The sequence below is a fragment of the Pelophylax lessonae genome (genome assembly GCF_965119305.1).
Source record: "Pelophylax lessonae genome assembly, chromosome: 7".
Lineage (NCBI taxonomy): Eukaryota > Metazoa > Chordata > Amphibia > Anura > Ranidae > Pelophylax > Pelophylax lessonae.
This window is the reverse complement of record NC_138774.1, coordinates 60,633,838-60,661,333: the sequence shown is the minus strand read 5'-3', so window position 1 is coordinate 60,661,333 and position 27,496 is coordinate 60,633,838. Positions and strand designations below refer to the sequence as shown.

General features: G+C 45.0%; 1 protein-coding gene across 2 annotated transcripts in view; it reads left to right on the top strand.

Annotated features, from left to right (window-relative positions):
- Positions 1-8,484: 8,484 nt before the first annotated feature.
- LOC309560040 (N-acetyllactosaminide alpha-1,3-galactosyltransferase-like) overlaps positions 8,485-27,496 on the top strand; it is a 239,112-nt gene continuing 220,100 nt past the window's right edge. Inside the window, exon 1 of one of the 2 annotated variants that reach the window (XM_082263546.1) lies at positions 8,485-8,611. The gene's annotated coding sequence lies outside the window, so the exon portion shown is untranslated. The remainder of the gene's footprint in view (positions 8,612-27,496) is intronic. The other variant, XM_082263545.1, reaches the window with a different exon arrangement.

The following is a 27,496-nucleotide window of genomic DNA, read 5'->3' as shown; positions in this document are numbered from 1 at the left end:
GTGAACGGTCTTGTAGCATTCTGGAACCTCTGATATGTCCCAAAAGACTACGGGACAATTCACAAAGTGTAACAGGACTCTCGCATGCGCGGCAGCCGGCTGTAAAGCTATGTCACACAGCTGGCTGCCCACAGTTAGGATGTCCGCACCAGGAACCCAGTGACTAGTGAAGAACTAACCTAGGTAGTATGGCGCTGGATCATTGGACAGGTAAGTGTGCATAAATTAAAAGTCAGCAGCTACAGGATTTATAACTGCTTTATTTTATTTCATTTTTTTACAGACTGGACAACTGCTTTAACCTGCTGCAGTAACAATCACTCTTAGCTTGCATATCCCTAAACTGTTATCCCACAAGCTGAAAAAATGGGAGGCTGATTGTGTGATACATCACACCTGGTGATCCCCCTAGTCCTACACCCTTCTTCTGTAGGATGACAATGCTATTTTATTTAGGAAGGAAAGTTATAGTAAATCTATGGTCAGAGCGTACATTTTATTTTTCACATCAGCATTGTAATAACAATGCAAACAATAATTATGTGTTACAATCCAATATAAACGATCTTCTGGCCATCTCTTTCCACAGCTTCCTGAATTCCCTGCATGTTATGCAGCTTCTCCTCAATTTCTCAGGACTACATATCCCAAGGTTCCTTGCAAGCAGCGATTCCTGTACTGACTTCGCCTCTAGAAACTCCTCCTTTCATCACATCTGTAGTTCAGAAGGCAGGCTCTGTGAAATGGGTGACACAGCAGTTCTTACTCAGAGGGCATAGTGACTACATGTCACAAAAATCAAGGAAGTAAATGTGTGGGGATCTTCAGTACGTAAGTATACAGACTTCAAGATTTTGCGGATTTAGAGGAGTGGAAAAAAAATAATTGAAAGGGTAGGCTAGTTGTAGAGTGGGGGGGTTTACTGTTATTTATCTAGATACAAAAGTCTGGACCTTCAATATAGGGTCTCCCTGATGTTTAAGTATGACATTATAATCTAGATATGTTGTAAGATTTTAACCACTTGCCGACCAGTCACGTTGACTGTACTGCGGCAAAGTGGTTAGTTATCGTCCAGCGACGTAGACCTACGTCGCTGGACTCCTCCCCTTGTGGGCGGCACGCGCACGCCGCCGGAGGCTCGCTCCCGCTGTATTCAGTCACAGTCACAGTGGGAGTCGGGCCAGGGGAGGAGCGGCGGTGATCTTCCCCGATCGATGGGGAATCCAGTGTGGAGATCCGCCCGCTTATGTAAACAAAGCGGGCGGATCTCCTAAGTGACAGGCAGGGTCAGATTGCAGGGTTCAGCATAGCGATCTGTCCCTGTGTCACTCAGTCACCTCCCCCCACACAAGTTAGTAAGCACCAGGCATACATTAACCCCTTGATCACCAATAAAAATTAACCCCTTCCCTGCCAGTGTCATTTTTACAGTAACAGTGCATATGTATAGCACTGATTACTGTAATAATGTCACTGGTACCCCCAAAAGTGTCAAAAATGTCAGTCAAGGGTCCGATCTGTCCGCCCCAATGTCGCAGTCCCGCAAAAGAAACCGCAGATCGCCGTTATTACTCGTTAAAAAAAAACCACCAAAAATGACATTAATCTTTCACTTAGTTAGTAAACGCAATAACTTTTGCGCAAACCAATCAAAATACGCTTATTGCGATTTTTTTTTTTTTTTTTACCAAAAATATGTAGCAGAAAACAAATTGGCCTAAAATGATAAAACATTTTGATTTTTACATTTTTTTTGGAGGGATTTCATATAAAAAAATGTGAAAAATATTGTTATTTTTTCAAAATTGTCACTCTTTTTTTGTTCATAGCGCAAAAAGTAAAAATCGCACAGGTGATCAAATATCACCAAAAGAAAGCTCTGTTTGTGGGGAAAAAAGGACGTAAATTTCGTTTGGGTACGGCATTGCATGACTGCGCAATTGTCAGTTAAATTCGCACAGTGCCGAATCGCAAAAAGTGGCCCAGACGTAAGACAGCAAAATCCTCCGGTGGTAAAGTGGTTAATAATGATTTGCAAAAATAAGAAATGTAAAGGAGTGTCTTTAGTATAACAGAATTTTTGTAAAATCTTACCTGTAAAATTCCTTTCTCTGAGTCCTCCGACAGTCGCCGCCTCTTCATATTCGTCACATATGGGGTATTAGACTTTGCTCCGAAGGAGTAGCTAGGCAACAGAATATGTTAACATTAAAGCTTTTAACATATCCCACCCTCAAGGGGTGGTCCCCTCAGTCAATACCCTCCTACTTCCTGCAACCATATCTCAGTTTTAGTGGAATAGCAGTAGAGTATACAACCAAACCCCAAAAGAGGGGCGGGGGCGGCGACTGTCGGAGGACTCAGAGAAAGGAATTTTACAGGTAAGATTTTACAAAAATTCCGTTTTCTCTTACGTCCTCCGACAGTCGCCGCCTCTTCATATTCGTCACATATGGGGACGTCCCAAAGCAGTGCAAACATGAGGGGTGGGAAACGCATCGGCGCCGAAAAGGCAACGCAGTCTCCGCATCAAAGAAAGGAACCTTACCAAAGGAAGGAAACCAGCTGGGCAACAGGAAAAACAAGTGCTCAACAGGAGCAACAACCCAGGAAAAGACAAATAACCAGGGGATAAAAAACTTATCCCAACAGCCAGAGGTCCCCAACAAGGGACCCTAGGAAATTGCCGCACTAAGAACCTTGCGGCCAAAGGAAGCATCCGCCGATGCCTGAACATCTACTTTGTAGAATCTTGTGAACGTGTGTACGGCCGACCAGGTCGCCGCCTTACACACCTGGGCTGCAGAAGCCCCATGACGACAGGCCCAAGACGTACTCAAAGATCTAGTAGAGTGCGCCTTCACAGGCACAGGGGGAACCTTCCCCTGCAAGGCATAGGCCTGTTCAATGGTCTGCCTGATCCATTTGGCAATGGTAGAGGCCGAAGCCGCCATGCCCTTCCGAGGACCCTCTGGAAGAACAAACAAGGAGTCCGTCTTTCGAAAAGACTCAGTCGATTTAAGGTAAACCCTAATCGCCCGAACAACATCCAGGGAATGCAATCTCACCTCCTTTGGATGTTTAGGCTTCGCGCACAGCGAAGGCAAGACAATATCCTCGTTAAGATGGAATTCCGAAACTCGTTTCGGAAGAAAAGAAGGATTAGGTCGCAAGACCACCTTATCCAAATGAACAACCAGGTATGGAGACTTGCAGGACAAGGCTGCCAGCTCCGACACTCTGCGAGCCCGAAGTGATCGCCACCAAAAAGGTGACCTTTTTGGACAACATAGACAACGAGATCTCCCTGATCTGTTCAAAAGGAGCACGTTGCAACACAGACAGAACGAGATTCAAGTCCCAAGGGGGCAAGGGATCCCTCCTAGGTGGAACCAGATGCCTCACACCCTGAACAAAGGTGCCAACCAAGGAGTTGGAAGCCACGGGACGTTGAAACAGAACGGCCAGTGCAGAGACCTGACCCTTTATCGTAGCCAGCGCCAAACGCTGATCAACTCCCGTTTGAAGGAAAGACAGCACACGGGAAACCGAGTATGTGCGGGGTGAAAACCCCCTGGACTCACACCAGGCAAAATAGGCCTTCCAAGTACGGTAATAAACCTTCCCCGAGGAAGACTTCCTCGCGTTGATCAAAGTATGAACGACCTCCGGAGAGAGACCCTTCTCCTTCAGGACCTCGGTCTCAACAGCCAGGCCGTCAAAGCCAGCGACTGTAAAGCAGGATGGTATATCGGTCCTTGAGACAGTAGATCGTCTCGAAGAGGCAGACGCCACGGGGCGTCGACCGCCAGATTCACGAGGTCTGCGTACCAGGACCGGCGAGGCCAGTCCGGTGCCACAAGAATCACCGTGCTGCGTTCCGAGTGTAACCTGCGAAGGAACCTGGACAGCAACTGAATCGGTGGAAACGCATACATCAGCCTGTACTGATGCCACGGGGCCACTAACGCGTCCGACGCGTCTGCCCGAGGTTCGCGCGTCCTTGCCACGAACCTTTTCACCTTGTTGTTGAGACGAGACGCGAACAGGTCCACATCTGGAAGACCCCACTTCGCGCACAACATCTGGAAGACAGCCGGGTGGAGAGACCATTCCCCCTGATCCAGGGTCTGGCGACTCAGATAGTCCGCCTGCCAGTTCTCCACCCCCGGAATGTGAACCGCCGTTATCGCCGGGACATGAGTCTCGGCCCAAGACAGAATGTCGGCCACTTCTCGAGCCGCTCGGGCACTCTTGGTGCCCCCTTGGTGGTTGATGTAGGCCACCGCCGTGGCATTGTCCGTCTGCCCCCGAACCGGGCAGCCCTGCAGCCGGTCCGTCCAGCGATGAAGACAGAGACTTATCGCACGCAATTCCAGAATGTTGATCGGAAGGGAAGACTCCCCCTCCGACCAAGTTCCCTGGGCGGACAGAACGCCCAGAACACCACCCCAGCCCGACAGGCTGGCATCCGTGGTGATCACCGTCCATGAGACAGGACGAAACGACTTTCCCCCGGACACCAACGGGGACTGGAGCCACCACAGAAGGTTTCTTCTGGTGCGATGACTCAACGAGATTTGAAGATCCAGAGATTGAGGCCGCCCGTCCCACCTGGACAGGATCTCCGCTTGGAGACCCCGCGTGTGAAACTGGGCGAAGGGAATCGCCTCGAAGGCCGAGACCATCAATCCCAGACATCTCATGCACGTCCGCAGAGACGAGTGCGGAACGTCCCTGAGGGACCTGACTTCCTCCTGAAGAGTTCTGAGTTTGTCTTCCGGCAGGAAGACCTTCGCCTGCACCGAGTCCAGAATCATTCCCAGGTAGGGAAGACGAACCGACGGACTCAGTGTCGACTTTGGAAAATTTATCGTCCAACCAAACTCCTGTAGAGTTTGCATCGTGACAGACAGGTCCTTCTCCAGACCCTGGCTGGTCGCAGACCGAACCAGAATGTCGTCCAGATACCCCAGGACAGAAATGCCCTGGGCCCTCAATAATGCCAGAACCGGCGCAAGCACCTTGGTGAAGACCCGCGGAGCCGAGGCGAGACCAAAAGGCAACGCCATGAACTGGTAGTGATCCTCCGCAATGGCAAATCGAAGGAACCTCTGGTGACCCTCGAAAATGGGGATGTGAAGATACGCATCCTTCAAATCGATGGAGGCCAGGAATTCCCCCGGAACCAGGGCAGCCACCACCGACCGCAGGGATTCCATGCGGAACTTGCGAACCCGCACAGAGCGGTTCAGAGCCTTCAAGTCCAGAATTGGACGAACCTTGCCCTCCTTTCTGGGCACGGTGAACAGATTGGAATAAAACCCCCGAAATCTGTCCCGATGAGGCACCGGAACCACCACTCCCTGAGCCCTCAGGTCCCGCACCGCCAAGTGCAGGTCCCGCAAGCGCTCTGGAGACAGTTGAAGATTTGAGGGAAAAAATCTGCTCTCCGTCCGAGAGAGAAACTCAATCTTGTAACCAGACCGAACGATTTCCTGAACCCATCTGTCCCGCACACGGGCCAACCAGGGCTGAAGAAAACCGAGCAAGCGTCCCCCCACCCCAAAACTGGGTGAGGGCGCCCCTTCAGGCCGAACTGTTATGGGCCGCAGATCCGGATTGACCGGACTTCTGTTTCCCAGACCAGGGCTTCTTCTGAGAGCCTTGACCTTTGAACGGCTTGCCCTTGTAGTGCGGCCGGAAGGCACGAAAGGACCCCTGAGGGGGCCGAAAATTAGCATGCTTCTTCCCAGAAGCCCCCTTAGCCTTGGGGAAATGGGGCAAGAGAGTGCTCTTACCCCCGATGATCCCCTTAATCAACACATCCAAGGACTCCCCAAAAAGGCGAGACCCATCACAAGGTAGATTGGCTAAGGTCTTACGTGAAGACTGGTCCACCGACCAACATTTCAACCAAACCAGGCGGCGAGACAACACCGCCACGCTGTGCACGCGTGCAGCTAACGGAACTAGGTCCAGGTCCGCATCACACAGATACATGACACCCTGGTGGATTTGATCCACCATATCCAGGGTCGCCGGCGAGGCCGAATCGGCCACTAGGACGCGCCTAAGCATCTGCGTCCAACTTGCGATCGCCTGGGCCGCCATGAGAGAAGCAAACAGAGCCTTAAGCATAGAACCCGTAACAGAATAAGTATGACGGGCAAGAGACTCCAATCTCCTATCCGTGGCATCACGGAACACAGGGGAATCCTCTGCAGGAATCGCAGTGGCTTTGTTTAAAACCGCAATTGCGTGATCCACTGGGGGAGGCACACACCACCTTTCATCAGTGGAAGGGGAGAAAGGATAACGCAGCTTAAATCTACTTGGTACAGCAAAAGGTTTGCGCAGATTGCGCCATTGTTCCTTAACAGCGCGCTGAAAATCATCATTGCAGGGAAAAACCTGCGGCGTCCTGCGTTTTCTCTGCGTCCCATAAGCCGCCAAGGCGGCGGGGGGACACACTTCATCCTGCAAACGCAGCGTTTGCTTTATGGAAGCAATCAACTCATCCATGATTGCAAGCTCTTCAGGCGAGCCAGGGGGAGAATTATCAACCCCCTCAACTTCAGCCTCCACCTCGGACCCCACTAGATCTAGGGAGGAGCGGGACCCCGATAAGGAGGCCCCCGCCATAACAGCCCCATCACCTTCACCCTCAGAATCAGAGGAAAGAGCAACTCTGGGCCTTTTAGTAGATTGAGCAGCCACCAGCATCTGTACCTGAGCAGCAAGGCCAGCCACAATAGTGGCTAAATCCCCCCCTGGGGGGGAAACAGCGGTCCCCTGGCTTTCCACCAAGGCGGTAGGAAATTTGCCCTCCTGAGAATCCATTGCCCCTGTAATGCTGTACAATAAAGGGTTAACTGCCCCTTTAAGCAAGCGCGGCAAGCGCAGCCCACCGCACCACACTCAAGCACAATGAGACCCCCACAGGGAATATGCAAACTGAACACAGGCAATGGATAGCAAGAACAGAAGGATAAAACCTGAGGAGACCCTCGCTGCTGCTGCTGCCTCGATCAGTGTTCCTGGAAAGAGGAAGTGATGCTGCCAGGGCGCTCTATGAAAGCCTATGGAGGCTACAAGAAAATGGCCGCCATGCATGTAAAACATGCGGCCGGAGCGAGTGTAGGCAAAATGGCGCCGTGTGGCGCCGAAACCGCCGCTCCACAGTGCAGTAAAGCACACATGACATCCCAGTATAAGAATACAAGTCAGATCGCCGCAGCGATCGCTGTATATGCCCAAACATGCCAAAAAAACATGCCCCACAGCACACAGCTTCACACACTGATCAGACTGACACACACAGTGTCACACAGCTCCCCCCCCCCCCCCTTGCAGCCCACAGCATGCAGCCGAGAGATAGGGAGACAAGCAGTGTGAATAGAGGCAAGTTACACAGTCCCAGACTGACACCCCCCCAGACAGACAGGCCCCCACATGGATACACTTACCTCACAATGGCGTGGGGGACCCGCACAGGCGAACAAGCCGCTGCACATGAGGCAGGGAGAGTCGCAATTCAAGACGCACAAAATGGGGGTTAAGAAACCGCACAGCGTCCAGTGAGGTAGCCACCTCACCAATCATCCCTGCACCGAACAGGGATGGGTCGTTCACTGTGCCAGGAGCGTTACCTGGCTGAACGCTCGATGGCAGGCTGGGAAGCCACTGACCCACGACCTGCGACCAGGGGGATCAGCCCGAGACCCAGCCCGCATGATCCTCTTCATCCGAAGAACTAACTAACGCTGACAAAAATAACAGCTAAATAAAGGTAGAGAGAAAACTCAAACAAAATTTCAAAAAGAAGAAAGAGTCTGGGGCAGAAAGCCCCAGCACAGAAAAAGCCAGCCACTCCTGACAAGCTAGACATTAAAACTGGGATATGGTTGCAGGAAGTAGGAGGGTATTGACTGAGGGGACCACCCCTTGAGGGTGGGATATGTTAAAAGCTTTAATGTTAACATATTCTGTTGCCTAGCTACTCCTTCGGAGCAAAGTCTAATACCCCATATGTGACGAATATGAAGAGGCGGCGACTGTCGGAGGACGTAAGAGAAAATATGTTTTTACTGTATGGAAGTATCCAATCCTCAAAATGGTTATTGAATTTTTTTTTTTGTATATTGTTAAAAATAGGAAACCATTTATAAAAGAGATTATAAACACAAAATAATTGAAGTATAATGTGGAAATAAAAAATGATTTTATGTTTTGACTGAAGAAATGCTTTAAAAAAAAATGTACAGCAGATGCAAGGAGAGTTGGAACTGACAAATAAAAACAATGCAAAGTATAAACAATGTCACACTAATGAAAAGAAGGGGAACTCCAAAGAAGAAACAACTGTATACTTTGTATCATTTTTAATACTCTTTATTTATTCATACTTTGGGGATTTCTTTACATGGACATTCTATTTCTGTAGAACTCATATATAGTAGGCAGTATGGAAGCATATGGAATAGACTGATGCCCCTGTGTTGTATGTGATGAAGTCACAGCTGGAACTGTCGGTAGGAGCCTTGATGAGAAGAGGATTCGGGGACTGGTGGCATGGAAGGAGGAGCCTTTGGGAGTGAGGAATAAGGTAAGTAAATGTGCTTTTTACTTATACTCTATACCAGAGATTCCCAATTCATTTTTTCCCTTGGAACCCTTTGACATGGTATAGCAAATCTTTGTAACCTCAACAAAAAAATGTGTGTTGTAGAGTAGTGCAGCGCAGCGCAAACCTTTCAATGAGCAGAGTGTAATGTTCTCTTTTGCTGCCAAATTCTTTATATACAGTATCTGGTTTAATTGTTCACAATTGTGTTCGCATGTCTGCAGTTGCGTCAAGTCGATTTTGATACTTTGCTTTTGTTGCAGATTAAAGCGGGAATCCAGTTTCACATAAGTATGTGCTGGCGAATGGCAACAGAACTTTGATTCATTTAAAATAAACATGAATCAAGCGCATCAGCTGCACAATCTATAAAAGTCCATAATGTTCTATAAAATGGTATGAAAAGTCCAACATATAAGGCTGCCATCAAGTGAAACATAAGCCAAAGGTTCCAACTAAGCTAGGGATAAACAGAGAAAGTGTAGACTTTGTAGCATTTCACCACTTTAAGACCGTAAAGATTTGCCCCCTTAATGACCAGGCCCTATTTTGCGATTCGGCACTGCGTTATTTTAACTGACAATTGCGCAGTCCGGCGACGCTGTACCCAAACAAAATTTACGTCATTTTTTTCCCACAAATAGAGCTTTCTTTTGGTGGTATTTGATCACCTCTGCATTTTTTTTATTTTTTGCGTTATAAACAAAAAAATTTAAAAATCAACATTTTTTAACATTTTAGGCTACTTTGTTTTCTGCTACATATTTTTGGTAAAAAAATCGCAATAAGCGTATTTTGATTGGTTTGCACAAAAAGTTATTGCGTTCACTAACTACGGGAAAGATTTATGTCATTTTTATTGTTTTTTTTTTTTTTTACCAGTAATGGCGGCGATCTGTGATTTTTTTTTTATGCGGGACTGCGACATTGCGGCGGACAGATCGGACCCCTAACTGACATTTTTGACACTTTTGGGGGTACTAGTGACATTACTACAGTAATCAGTGTTAAAAATATGCATTGTTACTGTAATAATGGCATTGGCAGGGAAGGGGTTAACCCTGTGGGTGATCAAGGGGTTAAATGTGAGCCTAGGGGAGTAATTCTAACTGTGGTGGGTGTGGCTTCTGAAAAGACCATAGAGACATGTGATCCTCTATAGAAGGATCACATGGGCTCTATGATCATGCCAGGGAGAAGGACGGTCGGCTGTGTTTACAACAGCCAACCGCCCTTCTCTCTCAGCGGGGAATGATCCTGGGTGTCAGGCAGCAATTGGAGCCGCCTGACTGCTGCATCGGCTTCCCCTCTGACGATTGAGAGCGGGAGTGCGCCACCAGCGACATGCGCTCGCCCCCTAACTGCCACCAGGCGACCAACGTATACCTACGTCGGTTTGCCTGGGAGAGCCACACTGCCGCAGTATATATGCGGTAAGCGGTCAGCGAGTGGTTAATGAGATAAAATAAAACACACATCAGTTCAAGATTACAAGTAGTGGGTAGAAAACAATCCTGGGTGCTCCAAGAAAGGTGTGTTTGTCATCCTATGTGGACGCCACCATCGGAGTCAGTCTCTCCTCTTCACCGTTATGCCGGCAGTAACGGTGGATGGAACGGAAACGAGGCTAGGAGAGCAAACAATCGAAATTGAGGCTTAAGAAGCGTGAAGCTCCTGCGTCGTTACTGGATGACATCACAAACTTTGATTGCCCGCTTGGACAATTCTGGGTATTATTTGTGTAAATCACCCCAAAAAGCAGTAAGAGAAACTTCTTTACATTTTTGGCTTAGTTGACTGTCAGAAGTTATATTGATCAGATTCCCAAAACCTACATCAGAAAAATTGGCTGGCTTGTCTTTTATGAATGGATTTCGAACCCAGTCATTATTGTTTTCATTCAAGAATGGAAAATACTGATAAATAGATATCAGTATTTTCGACTATTTACGACGACGGCCAGCCCCTCACAGGCAAAGCGACGTAGGTCTACGTCGCTAGCCTGTGAGGCTCTAGGGAGCGAGCGCGCGCCGCCGGAGGCGCGCTCCCGCTCGCTCACGGACCCCCCTGCGCCTGTGCCCGATGGACCCGATGTCTGCCGGTCACTCGCGATTGTCCGTTACAGCGGGAGAAAGGCAGGCGGCTAATGTAAACAAAGCCGCCTGTCAGTTCTCCCCTGTGTAAGAATGGAGATCATACGGTTCTGCTATGTAGGACCGTTGATCTCTGTTCTTACACCTCAAGCCACATCCAATCACAATTAGAAGCACGCCCCTAGGGACACACTTAGCCCCTCCCTCTCAAATAAAGTTAACCCCTTCCCTGCCAGTGTCATTTTTACAGTAACAGTGCATATGTATAGCACTGATTACTGTAGTAATGTCACTGGTAACCCCAAAAGTGTAAAAAATGTCAGTCAAGGGTCCGATGGTTAAAGTGGTTAAATGGCGAAGATTATTTACAATTTCGTTGCGAATTTCATCCTCAAGTTAAATTTTTGATTCTTCAAGAAAATCTTTAAGGCCCCGTTCACATAGGGGCGACGCTACTTCGCACCGCGACCTCTGAGGTCGCGGTGCGAGCAGCGTGCCGCGACCTCGGAGCGGCCGCCGCGGACTTCATAACATTGAAGTCTATGGCGGTCGCCTCCTGGTCGCCCCAAAGAAGCTCCGGACCCTTTTTCTAAGTCGGAGCGACTTGTGTCGCTCCTATTAGAACGGGTCCGCAGCTACCCTATGGGAGGCGACCTACGGCGACCTGTGTATTTTGCTCAACAGATGAGGTCCAAAACTGCAGCTTACGAGACAGTAAAAATATTTTATCTCTTGCATTAAAAATATTCGTGTTTTTTCCTTGGAGTGATAAACATATGTCATTTAATTTTGTGAATGTGTCTGCAAGATATGCTACTTTGGATAACCACAGAGTGTTTGTTAATCGATCAGATATTCTAAATTTATGATCCTGGAAATATGCAAACAACTCTTGACGCAATTCAAACATTCTAACAAGGACTTTACTTTGTGATAGCCAATGGACTTCTGAATGCAAAAGCAGAGTAGAGTGGTGACTACCAATATCTTCACATGTAATTTTGAATAGTCGTGACTGTAATGGTCGACTTTTATAAAATTAATAATCTGGACTGATTCGTCTAGTGCAGTTTTAAGTGAGATTGAAATATATTTTTAGCTACCAGTGCATGTCTGAAGAACACAGTGAGAACTGGTGCTGTTTTTTGCTACATTTCTTATTCATGTCACAGCACCTGCCACTTTCCCAACCATTGGTCCCCCAAAAGTGTCAAAAAATGTCAGTTAGGGGTCCGATCTGTCTGCCGCAATGTCGCAGCCTCGCTAAAAATCGCTGATCGCCGCCATTACTAGTAAAAAAAAAAAAACAATAAAAATGACATAAATCTTTCCCGTAGTTAGTAGACGCGATAACTCTTACGCAAACCAAAATACGCTTATTGTGATTTTTATTATCAAAAATATGTAGCAGAAAATTGCCTAAAATGTTAAATTTAGATTAAAAATTTTTTTTTTTTTGGGAATGTTATAGCAGAAAGTGAAACATTTTATTTTTTTTTTTTTCAGAATTGTCGCTCTTTTTTTGTTTATAGCGCAAAAAAATAAAAATCGCACAGGTGATCAAATACCACCAAAAGAAAGTGCTACTTGTGGGAAAAAAGGACATCAATTTTATTTGTGTACAGAATCGCACGACTGCGCAATTGTCCGTTAAAGTAACGGAGTGCCGAATCGCGAAATATGGCCTGGTCATTAAGCACTTAAGCCCCGGAAGATTTTACCCCCTTCCTGACCAGGGCCTATTTTGCGATTCTGCACTGCGTGACTTTAACGGACAATTGCGCGGTCGTGCGACGCTGTACCTAAACTAATTTGACGTCCTTTTTTCCCCACAAACAGAGCTTTCTTTTGGCGGTATTTGATCACCTGTGCGATTTTTTTGATCACACGCTATAAACAAAAAAAGAGCGTCAATTTTGCAAAAATAACAATATTTTTCACATTTTTTTTTAACACTTTAGGCCAATTTGTTTTCTGCTACATATGTTTGGTAAAAAAAGATCGCAAAAAGCTTATTTTGATTGGTTTGCGCGAAAGTTATTGCGTTTACTAACTAAGGGAAAGATTTTTGTCATTTTTATTGTTTTTTTTTTAACGAGTAATGGCGGCGATCTGCGATTTTTTTTTTTTTTTTTGCAGGACTGCGACATTGCGGCGGACAGATCGGACCCTTGACTGACATTTGACACTTTTGGGGGTACCAGTGACATTACTACAGTAATCAGTGCTATACATATGCACTGTTACTGTAAAAATGACACTGGCAGTGAAGGGGTTAACTTTATTTGAGAGGGAGAGGTTATGTGTGTCCCTAGGGGCGTGGCTTATTTTACACTTAGACATATATAGGTGTTATAGGAGCAGAGCCATATTAGTGTTAATTATTTCATTAGCGCAAGCATATATTTCTGCTACTATAACACCTATATATGTCTAGGTGTATATATACATACAAGTATGTGTGTATATATACCCGCATACACAAGTTCAGATGTTTTGCCTGCCTCCAAAGAACCCAAAAAAATGCCCAAAAAAAAAAAAAAAAACGCCCAGGTGTGTTGTTGCAGGCATTTTTTGGGGGTTTTTGGAGGCAGCCAAAACATCTGAATATCTGTACATCTGTATATATACCACTATACACAAGTTCAGATGTTTTGCCTGCCTCCAAAAACCCCAAAAAAATGCCTGCAACAACACACCTGGGCGTTTTTTTCTTGGCGCTAGCGTTTTTTTGGGCATTTTCTTGGGTTCTTTGGAGGCAGACAAAACATTTGAACTTGTGTATAGTGGTATATATACACACATACTTATATGTATTTTACACTTAGACATATATAGGTGTGATAGGAGCGTAACTATATTAGTGTAAATGATTTCATTAGCGCAAGCATATACTGTATTTCTGCTACTATCACACCTATATATGTCTAGGTGGATATATACATACATGGGTGTGTATATATACCCCCTATACACATGTTCAGATGTTTTGCCTGCATGAAAAGACCCCAAAAAATGCCCAAAAAAACACTTGCTACTAAACCGGCAAGGTGTGAAAAGAGAGAAGCCACTATCCTGTTCTATAAGTGACAAAATACAAACAATCTTTTTTTTTCTGGTTCTGGACATGCTACAGAGCTGAAACTTCACAGGTACACTTTTTATACCCCCCAGATACTAAATCCAAAGAATTTTTTTTTTTTTTTTAATTTTTATTTTTTTTTATTTTTTCAATAATTGGCTCTCTATCAAAAATGACAATTTTTAAGAACTTTTTTTTGCGTGATTAATAGTCCCTGGGGTATGACCCAGGACCCTAGGCACTTTTTAGGGGCATTTATTGGGTTTTAGGGCTTCAAAATTGTGTTTTTTGATTACCGAAGTTCGGGTCCAATTGATTTCAATGGGGTTCTGAAATCTTGGCCGAACTTTCGGGAAGTTTGGATGTTCTGACCGAACCGAACTTTTGAAAAGTTCGATCATCCCTAATAGGGACAAGGTGATGTCAGCACGCAGCACTACCCTACATTTTTTATCATAAATGACGTCTTCTGGGGCAGGAGTTTATATTCTCGCAGTTTTAAAAAAAGCAGAGTGCCTCTCCTATTCATTTGCCTGCTTTTGGTTTACATTTTTGTTTAAAAATTCTATTTTGTTGAGTTTTCAAAATAACAAAAATGTTCAATACAAATCTACAAAGTCTATCTACAAAAAAAAAAAAAAAAAAAGAAAAGAAAATTGGTTTACATTTTAGTGTCATGGAGATTTGCAAGCAGTTTCAAGTTCCTTTTGTCACGAGGTGATGTATTCATGTTGGTTGTCATGGTATTTAAAAACTTTGGCAACTCTCTGATATATATTTATATTATATTTTTTTGGACTAGCGCAGTTGTTTTTTTCTATTTTAACTCTCTGATAACCCTCTAAACTATATGTCACATTTTCAGCCCTTGAAATTGCAATTAGGTATGGTAAACTGGGGTTATATTTATGTAATTTCCTTAAAATATACAGGAGTAAGATTCTCCATAAGTGGAAATTTTCTAGACTCCATTAGCTATGTATTAGGATTTGTATTGAAATATATATAAAGCCTTTTTTTTTTTTTCATTTTGAATAGTGTAGTGGAGGGTTAAAAACACTGTTCTATTTTATTTTGCCATCTATGTATCATTAGGGAAATTTTCCCTTTGTGCTGTTCTATAGACTCAATCGTGTTTATTTACTAAAGCTTGAGAGGGCAAAATTAGTCACAATTCTGCAGAGAAACCAATCAGCTTCTATCCTCAGCTTGTTTAAGTAGTTCTGGACCGGAAGGATTTGCCCCCATAATGACCAGGCTATTTCTTGCGATTCGGCACTGCGTTACTTTAACTGAAAATTGCGCGGTTGTGCGACGCTGTACCTAAATAAAATTGATGTCCTTTTTTTCCCACAAATAGAGCTTTCTTTTGGCGGTATTTGATCACCTGTGCAATTTTTATCTTTTGCGCTATAAACAAAAAAAGAGCCACAATTCTGAAAAAAAAAAAAAAACAATATTTTTCACATTTTGCTATATAACTAATTCCCAAAAAAATAAAAAATCTAAATTTTTCATCCTTTTAGGCCAATTTGTATTCTGCTATATCATTTTGGTAAAAAAAAATTGCAATAAGGGTATTTTGATTGGTTTGCGCAAAAGTTATGGCGTCTACAAACTAGGGGAAAGATTGATGTCATTTTTTTTTTTTTTTACTAGTAATGGCGGCGATCTGCAATTTTTAGCGGGACTGTGACATTGCGGCGGACAGATCGGACCCTTAACTGACATTTTTGACACTTTTGGGGGACCAGTGACATTATTACAGTAATTGGTGCTAAAAATAGCACTGTAATAATGACGATGGCAGGGAAGGGGTTAACCTAGGGCTGATCAAAGGGTTAAGTGTGAGCCTATTGGAGTGTTTACTAACTGTATGGGGGATGGACTTGTGAAATGATCATGGAGACCTGTGTTCCTATATAGAAGGATCACAGGCACTCTATGATCATTTCAAAGAGAACAACGGTCGGCTGGTTTACATCAGCTGACCGTCCTTCTCTCTCAGCGGGGAGCGATCGCGGGTGCCCGGCGGCAATTGCGGCTGCCGGCCCCATGCATCGGCATCCCCGCTGCCTAGTGCATGCGCTCGCCCCCCAGCACTACCTGCGGGGCCGACGTAGAGCTACGTCGTATCGCGCAGCCGAGCCAGCCTGCGGAAGTGAAACTGCGGCGGGCGGTCGGCAAGTGGTTAATTAAGCTTTAGCAATAAAACCTGGAAGCTGATTGGTTTCTCTGCAGAATTGTGACTCACTTTGCCCTCTCTAGCTTTAGTAAATAAACCCCAATAGGAATAAAGAGGATATCTTTCTAATATGAAGGAAGTTTCCTCTTAGCTGACACAGGAAGAAGTGTTCCCATTGGAAGATTTGCTCTGTTTTTCTGATCTGGTGTCAACTCAGCATTTGGATTTATCCTACACTTTTGTTCCTAGTGACACTGGTGTTCAGGACAACAAAAAGAGTAAAAGTCTATAATTGGGACACAGTCAGCAAAAAAAGTGAAAGTAGTTCTAACTCCTTATCATACTATCCAAATAAAAAATTTTGTCTTTATTTATACTTTAAATTATTATAACTAAACTTAGCAGAGGACGCAATCTGAGTGCAGTAAGTAATGTACATTTATTATAAAAAAAAAAAAAAAAAAACAGATTGGCAACTCACATGTAGCCAGCAAGAACCTGTTTATCATTAAAGTTAGGCTTATAGTGGCATAGATCTCAGCACAGAAGAGAGTCGTATTCCAGTCCAGGATCAAGATGTACATGGTTGGCAGCTGGGCATACCTATGAGACCATGAGGACACCAGAGGGTGCCAGACTAAGTGCAGCATATAAAAGTATGGCCAACAAACACACAGTAAGCAACTTACAAATTTGTGGAAAAATCAGTGCATGCCAGAAAGTCCAGCTCTGCAGCTCCCTGGCACATTGCACAAAATTCTCAGTCTTCAGTGATTTGTTTGAAATTAAAGACCCAGCGAGAAACAGCAAGCAGGAAGTAGCTGGAGGGCTCTGTGGAGCGCATGGCAGGCCGGATGTGACATCACTCCCAGAAACATTACTAGGGTGCGTGGCAACGCGTTTCAAGGCCATCCAGCCTATTTGTCAAGCCAAATCCCTATGTGGATGAGCCAATGTATTTATAGAAAGGTGACACTAAAAGGGACTACAATATTTTTATATGTTAGTCCATTCAATACATGTGCGCCATATCCGCTACCTCCCTTTAAATTATTATGCCCATTTGAATGTATATTTGCAAGGAGAAAATATGTGGGGTAGCGTCACTGGAGGGCGGGCCGGCCGGCCGCATGAACGTGATGATGACGCGGAAGGGGGCGGTAACCGTTTTGGTTACCGCACCCCCGCGTCATCACGTTCATGCGGCCGGCCCACCCTCCAGTAACGCTTCCGCTGCCTATGATTGGTTTGTTATTTCCCGGCTGTTATTGCTGCTGCTGGCCAGTCACAGTGTCTCCAGGCAAACCGCGGCCCTCCCCGCTGCCTGATTGGTTCACGATCATCTCCTCGGCTGCTGCTGGCCAGTGACTGACAGTAAGGGCAAACTGCGGACCCGGAAGGACACCTACCTGTACCAGTGCTATACGCTGAATGTAAAAATGCCCCCCCCCCTCAGTGCTCTTTAGCCCCCCCCCCCAGTGTTCTTTACCCCCCCCCAGTGTTCTTTAGCCCCCCTCAGTGTTCTTTAGCCCCCCCCAGTGTATTTAAGCCCCCCCCTGTGCTCTTAGCCCCCCCCCCCGGTGCTCTTCAGCTCCCCACAGTGCTTTTCATCTCTCCCCCCCCCCATGCTTTCTGGCTCTCCCCTCAGTGATTTCCAGTTCCCCCCAGACAGTGCTCTCCAGTCCCCCCCCTCTCCCCCTGCGCTCTCCATCCCCCTGGTTTTCCATGCTCCCTCCCCCCCCCCTGCTGCCATGCTTTCCAAACCCCCTGCAATGCTTTCCAACCCCCCCCTTAAGTCTCTACAGTCTCCCCCCCCCCGTTCCCTTCAGCTCCTCCAGTGCTCTCTGCTTCCCCTGTGCTCTTCTATCTTCATCTTTTCATCTATCTTCTATCTTCAGCTTCTATCATGTCCGCAGCCTCTGACTACCTGCTGTATCATGTCCGCAGCCTCTGACCACCTCCTGTATCATGTCCGCAGCCTCTGACCATCTCCTGTATCATGTCCGCAGCCTCTGACCACCTCCTGTATCATGTCCGCAGCCTCTGACCACCTCCTGTATCATGTCCGCAGCCTCTGATCACCTCCTGTATCATGTCCACAGCCTCTGACCACCTCCTGTATCATGTCCGCAGCCTCTGACCACCTCCTGTATCATGTCTGCAGTCTCTGACCACCTCCTGTATCATGTCTGCAGCCTCTGACCACCTCCTGTATCATGTCCGCAGCCTCTGACCTTCTCCTGTATCATGTCCGCAGCCTCTGACCTTCTCCTGTATCATGTCCGCTAAATGTACAGTGTGTGTCGTAAGGAGATGGGAGAGGCAGCGCTGTCTAGCCACGCTAAAGGTGCAAAGCACCAGTCTGCAGCTGCGTGCTTGACAGCTTCCAATCCGATCTCTAGCTTTTTCACCCGTGGGCCTGAAGCGACACCGGCTCCCAGCTGCGGCAGCGGTGCTTCCATCTCATCCACTGTAAAACAAGGACCATTTTGAGTCACGCTGTATCCAGAAACAAAACTCTAACTGCAGAGGTACTGTACAATACAAAGATTGTCATTTATTTTACTAAAAATATGCTGGGTGTGACATGGATTTTCTTCTTATTTAACATGTATACATAGACATTTCCTGAAACATTAGGTCATGAATATTTACGTGAAGTCATGGAAAAGTCATGGAATTTTATTGGTGAAAATGTGTATGAACCGCGGATCTCTGTCTTCCCCCAATCAGTGCAACCCCTCAGTTAGTAAGCAACTCCTAGGGACACATTTATTCCTTTGATCGCCCCGGATGTTTAGACACATTTAAGGCAATTTTTTTTTTTTTGATAGAGTGGAGAGAGATTAGAATCCCTGCCAGGTTTTTCTGCCGTCTGTGACCCCTTTAGGGATATTCACCCTCTCTATTTATCCAGATTTATCATTAGATGCATTTAAAATTGATTTTAACTGACTGCATTTATTAGCGCTGGGATTTGGGCTTTGTCTAGCCATTGTGCCAAATGACATCATGTCTCTAAGCAAAATATCATAGAGTGATATATGTAATACAATAATCCAGCTTCATCCTGTAATAAAACAAAATGTCACAGAGCAGAGATGCCATTATTCTTGCATAATACACATTGTTTTTTTTTTTTTTTTTTTTATTAAAGGGACACAGATTGTGATAAAATACTTTTTTAATAGAGAGGGGGAGATTACAACCCGTGCCAATGTTCTTAAAGAGGAAGTAAAGCCTAAAGAATAATTTGTACCTATAGGTAAGCCTATAATATGGTTTACCTATAGGTACTGTAAATATCTCCTAAGCTTGTACCGTTTAGGAGATATTAAAATTGTATGCGGCCGATGGCGCCATCAGCGCATGTGCTCTGAAGGATACCGGTGCCGTAAATGACGGCTCCCCTGCGCACACAGCCGGAGTCCGCGGACCCTTAAGGAAGACCGGGAGAAGATGGACGCTGCCTCTAGCAATGACATTGCATCGCTGGAGGGCTTCGTTTTCAGGTAAGTTTACATAATATGCTAGTATGCAATGCATACTAGCACATTATGCCTTTACCTTGGAGGTCCTAAAAAAAAGTAACCAGCGGTTTACAACCGCTTTAACTGCTTTACTACCTTTATTTCTCCTAAAGTGAACCATTTAAGTGTAGCACCCTCCTAGGTAGGTGCTAGTGAGAAAGTATAATTTTGAACTCTGCTTACCAGAGGTGCTGCAGGTAAATCTATATTGTTCTCTGCCTACCAGAGAGCAGGATCTGTTAGTGAGGTCTGCTCATTGTGATCAGTATGCAAATCATTCAGTCTAGAGAGTGTTTCACGCTGGTTCAATAGGGAGGCTTGTTGGACAGTGAGAGGAAACCTGACGAATGGGTGCATGGGCTTTTGATACAGTCCTGATGATTGGCAAAGGGAAAGTTGACTCGGTGCATGCTGGGGTACAGTATAAAAGCCAGGAACACATGTGCTCGAGGTCTTTTTTGGGGGAGAGGAGTCCTGGAGGGAGAAGGCGGTTGCCCCCTCCTCTGTAGAGGTGCCATGCGGCTTCAGTGGGTCGTCCTGAGGGCCGGAAGAGTAGCAGAGAGGAGCTGAACCCAGAGGTCCAGGGAAGCTGGCTGAGAGGGGAGACACTGGAGGTCCTGTTTCTGCAGTATCGTGAGTACAGGAACTCGTGTCAAGGGGCCTGACCTGAGGAGGGCCACCCCTGCTCCTAGGATAGTCAGTGGACGGGTGTCAGCTGAAAGGGGATGCTAGTGAGAGTGTCCAGAACATAAGATATCAATCCCTAAGTCGTCTTGTCAGAGACTGAACCCCATCCACACTTGTGGCAGTGTGGATTAACAGCCTTGCTGTTCCTGATCACTAAAGAAGTTCAGAAGATACAGTAGAAGTCCTCATCTATGTGAATAGTTCAGTTGGAGTATCCCACTATTCCCTTCTCCTATCCCAATTATAAAATAAACAACAAAAAACCAACACCCCTAGACTGTTTATTTCTGGGAAGAGCCAACCGTAGCAAGGAGGAATCCAGGAACTTTATTTACTTGTAACCATGTGTTGGTAACCAGGGAAGCCCGCTGAGTTATTATCCAGCAGTCCCTGTGGCAGTGCTACATAAGGGAAAGACTTTTCACCTTAAAGGTAACTCCACTTTCGTGGGGGAAAAGAAATAGCAAATAAAGAAAACATAATAAAGCGTATGTTATTGAATGCTATTAAAAATTGCCTTTCCTTTTTAATCTGCAGTCGCTTTGTTTTTCTGAAAATGCAATGCAATATGGCTACCTGGAGGTATTCTGTACAAAGAATGTACACTGAACAGACTCCAGAAACATAGTTAAATAGTTACATAGTTAGTGAGGTTGGAAAAAGACACCAGTCCATCCAGTTCAACCTATGATGAGTATGTGTGTTTATGTCAATAGAACATTGTATAACCCTGTATGTCGTGAAGGTGCCCATCTAAAAGTTTTTTGAAACTATCGATGCTCCTTGCTGACACCACAGCTTGTGGAAGAGAATTCCACATTCTTACTGCTCTGACAGTAAAGAGCCCTTTACGCAGTTTAACCACTTCCGGACTGCCCACTGTGTATTTACGTCACTACTTTCACGTTAGATACCGGATTTATGGCAGCATATAGCTGCCATAACCCCGTATTTTTTTACACAGCAGGTGGTCTGCTTTAGCATAAAAGTGGTCCCAGTGGCAGATTCGCCACGGGATCACTTTTATGGGCAATGGGAGAGATGCCCACCAACCTCTTGTCGCTTACTGGTCGTTTTCCCCGCTTTCCAGAGCTGTCGGTAGCGGGGGAAACAATCTGATTCCTTCGCCTGATGGGCAGGGAGTCCAGAAAGGGCAAGATGGCATTGGCCCCCACTCGACTTTATGTCCTTGGAGGACTGGAGCAACGTCAAACGTCGCTTCCACCTAACGGCCTTAAAGGGCCAAATTTAAAAAAAATAAGGAATACTTTTTCTTTTTTTTTTTTATAGCTTTTAATTGTAAAAGTGAGATAGGAGGTATTTTTGACCCCAGATCTCACATTAAAGAGGCCCTGTCCTGCTTATTTCCATTACAAGGGATGTTTACATGACATGTTAGGTATCAATTTACTCGGCTTAACATTACCTTTCACATTATAGAAAAAAATTGGGCTAATTTTACTGTTTTCTTATTGTTTCATTCAAAAAAGTGTATTTTTCCCCAATAAATTGCGTTTGTGAGACCCCTGCACAAATACGGTGTGACATAAAGTATTTTGACCCCTGAGGATGTCAGACATAGACTGACGAAACAGTGTTGGGTGGTGAGCAATGACAGGCTGACCCCCCACCCTTTCAAATTCTGCAGAAATACTGGCAGCACTCATACATCTATATCCCAAAGACAACCTCTGGATATGATGCTGAGCATGTGCACTAAACTGCTTTGGTGGACCATGGCGAGGCCTGTTCTGAGTGGAACCTGTCCTGTTAAACCGCTGTATGGTCTTGGCCACCATGCTGCAGCTCAGTTTCAGTGTCTTGGCAATCTTTTTATAGCCTAGGCCATCTTTTTGTAGAGTAACAATTCTTTTTTTCAGATCCTCAGAGAGTTCGTTGCCTTGAGTTGCCATGTTGAACTTCCAGTGACCAGTATGAGGGAGTGAGAGCGATAACACCAAATTTAACATACCTATTCCCCATTCACACCTGAGTCCTTGTAACACCATTTGTTGCCAGCGATTTAGACATTAATGGCTGTGTGTTGAGTTATTTTGAGGGGACAGCAAATTTACACTGTTATACAAGCTGTACACTCACTACTTTACATTGTAGCTAAGTGTCATTTCTTCAGTGTTGTCACATGAAAAGATATATTAAAATATTTACAAAAATGTGAGGAGTGTACTCATTTTTATGAGATACTATATATATATATACTATATATATAGATAGCAGTGGCGGTTTTAGGCATGGGCAAACGGGGCAGCCGCCCGGGGCGGCATTTTTTTCATGACACGTGGGGGGCGGCACTCGGCACACGAACCTGGAGGGAAAAAAAATCATCTGATAATCTGAAGCGGTTTTCTATACCTGCGCCGCCCTGCTGCTGAAGGAGCCGCTGCCGCACAGAAGCTGAGCTGAGCGAGAGCGAGCGGAAAGTGGAGGGAGGGAGGGGAATCCTGCCGCCCCTGCTGCTAAAGGAGCCGCTGCCGCACAGAAGCTGGGCTGAGCGAGAGCGAGCGGAGAGGGGAGGGAGGGAGGGGAATCCCGCCGCCCCTGCTGCTAGGCAGCCCGAGGAACTTTGAATATTTTCACTGTGGCAGCCGAGCCGAGGCGCAGAGCATTGCTCCCCCCCCCCAAGCCCGCCCATTGTGTGACAATCGCGAATAAAAATTGGCTATTGTCACACTGATCCTCCTCCTGGCCAATCAGGGTGAGGGTCCTCCCGCTTCCTGATTGGCCGAAAGGCAAACCCCACGCCATTGGCCGAGGAGGAGGCGCCGCGGGAGGACTGAGGAGGAATCCGGGGACTGAACTGAAGAGAAGTGAGGTAAGTGCACGGATGAGTCTCACAGGGGGGAACGCTGGCGCTCTGCATTGAAAGGTGGCACGCGTGACGCTGGCATCTCTACATTGAAAGGGGGCATTGCTGTGGCACTCTGCATTTATTGGGGGCAATGCTGTGGCACTCTGCATTTATTGGGGGCATTGCTGTGGCACTCTGCATTTATTGGGGGCAATGCTGTGGCACTCTGCATTTATTGGGGGCATTGCTGTGGCACTCTGCATTTATTGGGGGCATTGCTGTGGCACTCTGCATTTATTGGGGGCATTGCTGTGGCACTCTGCATTTATTGGGGGCAATGCTGTGGCACTCTGCATTTATTGGGGGCATTGCTGTGGCACTCTGCATTTATTGGGGGCATTGCTGTGGCACTCTGCATTTACTGGGGGCAATGCTGTGGCACTCTGCATTTATTGGGGGCATTGCTGTGGCACTCTGCATTTATTGGGGGCATTGCTGTGGCACTCTGCATTTATTGGGGGCAATGCTGTGGCACTCTGCATTTATTGGGGGCATTGCTGTGGCACTCTGCATTTATTGGGGGAAATGCTGTGGCACTCTGCATTTACTGGGGGCAATGCTGTGGCACTCTGCATTTATTGTTATGTTGTCATGTTATTTTTTTTTTGGGGGGGGGGGGGCGCCGGGAGGGAGTCTTGCCCAGGGAGCAATTTAATGTAGAACCGCCACTGATAGATAGATAGATAGATATCTATATATATATATATATATATATATATATATATATATCTATATATATAGATATATATATTTATATATATATGTTTGGGGGTTCTAAGTAATTAAAGCAAAAAATACTGATTTTAACCAGAAACAGGCCTGGTCCTTAAACTGCTTCTCTTCTAATTTTAGTTAATTTGCTGCATGTCTTTTTAAATTCCCTTTCTCTGAATAGTTTGTTCCCTATGCTAGGGTCACCAGTACAGTATTTGTACATTGATATCATATCCCTTCTCAAGCATCTCTTCTCCAGAGAGAATAAGTTCAATGCTTGTAGTCTTTCCTCATAGCTGATGTCCTCCATTCCCTTTATTAGCTTTGTTGCCCTTCTCTGGACTCTTTCCAGTTCCAGCACATCCTTCCCAAGAACTGGTGCCCAGAACTGGACTGCATACTTCCAGATGCGGCCAGACCAGAGTCTTGTAGAGTGGGAGAATTATTGTTTTGTCTCTGGAGTGAATCCCCTTTTTAATACATGCCAGTATTCTGTTGGCTTTGCTTGCAGCAGTTTGGCATTGCATGCCATTGCTTAACCTGTCATCTACTAGGGATCCCCAGCTCCTTTTCCATCCTGGATTCCTCCAGAGGTTCGCCCCCTAGTGAGTAACTTGTATTCCTATTTTGGCACTCAAATGCATTACCTTACATTTTCCAACACTAAACCTCATTTTTCATGCAGTTTCCCACCCCATTATTTTATTGAGGTCTTCTTGTAAGGTTTCCACATCCTTCATAGAAGTTATTGCCCTGTTAATACTGAGATTGAGCTATTTATCCCATCCTCGTCTAGATCATTTATGATTATAATAAACAGGATTGGTCCCAGGACAGATCCTTTGGGACCCTGCTTTCCAAACCAGACCATTCCGAGTACTCGCTATTTATCACCATCCTTTTGACTTGCTCCTGAAGCCAGTTTTCAATCCAGGTACTCACTCTATGCTCCATACCTACGCACCTTCAGAGATGTATAGTAACTAAGTAGAACTACTTCACTACTGTACTTAAGTACCGAAAGGCGGTATCTGTACTTTCCTAGAGTATAATTTTTTTCTCCTACTTCCACTTTTACTTCACTACATTTTTTCGATGATTTCAATACTTCTACTCCGATATTTTTTTTTTGTGCTGCATAGTTACTCGTTACTATTATAAAAATTACCACTGCCAGAACAGTAGATGGCAGGTTTCATGAAGCTCAAAACATGTGAATTATCAGCGCATACGAAAATAAAAGCTACTGTATGTATAAATAAAAGCTGCATTTGAAATAATAAAAAACAATATGATGTTCAAACTTTTGACTTCTTTCTTTAATAACTACATAACACAGTACTTGTACTTTTACTTTCAGTACTTGAGTAGCATTTTTTTTTTCAAAACTACTGGTACTTTTACTTTCAGTAGCAACATTTAAAAAAAAAACTACTTGCAATACTTAAGTACAAAAAATGTTGAATACTTTAGTACTTCTACTCAAGTCACTTTTTGATCGAGCACTTGTACTTTTACTCAAGTATGGGTTTCGAGTACTTTATACAACTCTGCGTACCTTAGTTTGTACAGTAAACGTTTGTGGGGAACGGTGTCAAATGCCTTTGCAAAATCCAGATACACCACATCCACAGGCCTTCCTTTATCTAGATGGCAGCTCACTTCATCATAGAAGGTTAATAGATTGATCTGGCAACAACGATTCTTCATGAATCCATGCTGATTACTACTAATGATACCATTTACTGCTTGTCTGATTGGCTCACCAATTTTCCCAGAAGTCTACACTAATGGGCCATACACACTATACAATTTTCTTTAGATTTTTTCCTTCAGACTTACCAAAACCATATAATATGAGGTCAAACCTAAACACTTTCAATTTGTATGCAATCAGGCAGGCCCTTGCACTACATTGAAAAGGTAAATCTAAAGGAAATCTGACAACAAAAGTTGTATAGTGTGTATCCAGCTTAAGATACACAGAAGTCAGATTTCAGGCATCCCCAGGAACAAAAATGTCATTTTAATAAGATACTCCCAATAGGAAATCACATCTAAGGGGGTGCAGACCCAGCAGATTTCCTCATTAGTGCTCTGCAGGTGCACAGCTGATTGATAATTAGGAAACCATTCCCATTAGTCCCACTCAGCACAGGGTAACAGAGGAACAAAATGATTTCTTCAGAATAACAAAAGGTAGGAATCTGCAACAAAGTTTGGTAAAATCCTTGTAATGTACAGAGATCACCCAGAGAGGAATGTTTTTTTTTCTCAACAAAAGCGTTGAGAGTTACACTTTAAGGACAAGTCACTTTTCAAGGGATTTTGCCCAAGAGCTCGATAAAGCTTCCATTGTCTATCCATTTGACGTCCATCATCCTATCACGTGCAAGCAAAAATACTGTTATTTTTTTCCTTGCACACTTCCGTATTCTTTGCAAAGTGAAACTTCTCCACATTTACCAAGCTCTTAGGAAAACTCACATGCAAAGTGCAACTTCTCATGCAAAGTGAACAACCTGTATGTCTTTACCAAGTTCAGTGAGTTTTAAAAAATCCCTCACTGACCTCTGTAGCTACAGGCACTGTGAATTATTTCATCCTCAAAATCCACAGCAGAACCACAAAACGTATTCCCTCAGCAGCTCAGCTCCTCTTTTCAATGACTTGCCCAGTGTTTCCTTTAGAGAGTAAAATACTGGAAGCCTGCTTGGTCACTGTTGGGAGGGGGATTTAGGAGGAGCTGAGTTAGTATGACACTGCTGAGAGGGAAGAAGGGGGGGTAGCTGGGATACTGTGGGGGGGGGGGGCAGGGAGTGAGCTGAGCTGCTAAATCATTACTAGAAAGACCCTGGAGAGCTGAAATGCTGAGGCAGCATTTGGATGGGGTGCAAGGAGCATCTGAGCTGATGAGTCAATGTATGATGGGAAAGCAGGGAGTGCTGAGCTGTTGAGTCGCAGCTGAAAGGAAGATCGAGGGGGGCTTAGCTGCTGAGTTACTGCTGGGAGGGGGAACAAGGTAAAATGAACTGCTGAGCTGCATTTGGAGGGAGGAGTAGGGTGATCTTAATTGATGAGTCACTGTTGGGAGGGGGGAGCAGGGGAATTTGACTTGCTGATTGGTTGCAGGAAAGAAATTTGCACCATGTATGGGCTGCCTAAGTTACAGTACAGAAACCATACAATTGTGAGAGGTAAATAACTATGGACATGCTATAGATTTTACGTGTAATCTACAGCTACCCACAGAGATAATATTGTCACACTCTTTCCATACCACTAATCGGTAATGATTTCCTCTATCAGAAAAGAAAAAAATCTAAATTTGAATTCCCAGCAGATATGAAAAGCACCCAATGTATTTTTATTGCATTTTAATATTTTCTTTTTTAATGATTTTCTAGTTTATTTTAATACATAGACACTGATAGCCTTAAAGTAGAACTCTAGGCAAAACATTTTTTCATTTTGCATAGAGCAAGGGAGGGTTATACCCACTGGGAGATTTTTTTCACCATCTGTGTCCCGTTGCGGAGATTTCTCTTCACTTCCTGTCCCTTAGCCAAACAGGAAGTAAGAGGAAATTCCTGCATAATAAGGAAATTCCTTGGGAACCCCCAGGTCACCAGAACGAGTGTCCGATTGAAAGATTTGTCCTCTATTACTTTTCTGGGGACAACCCAACATTTGGGTTTTTTCTTTTA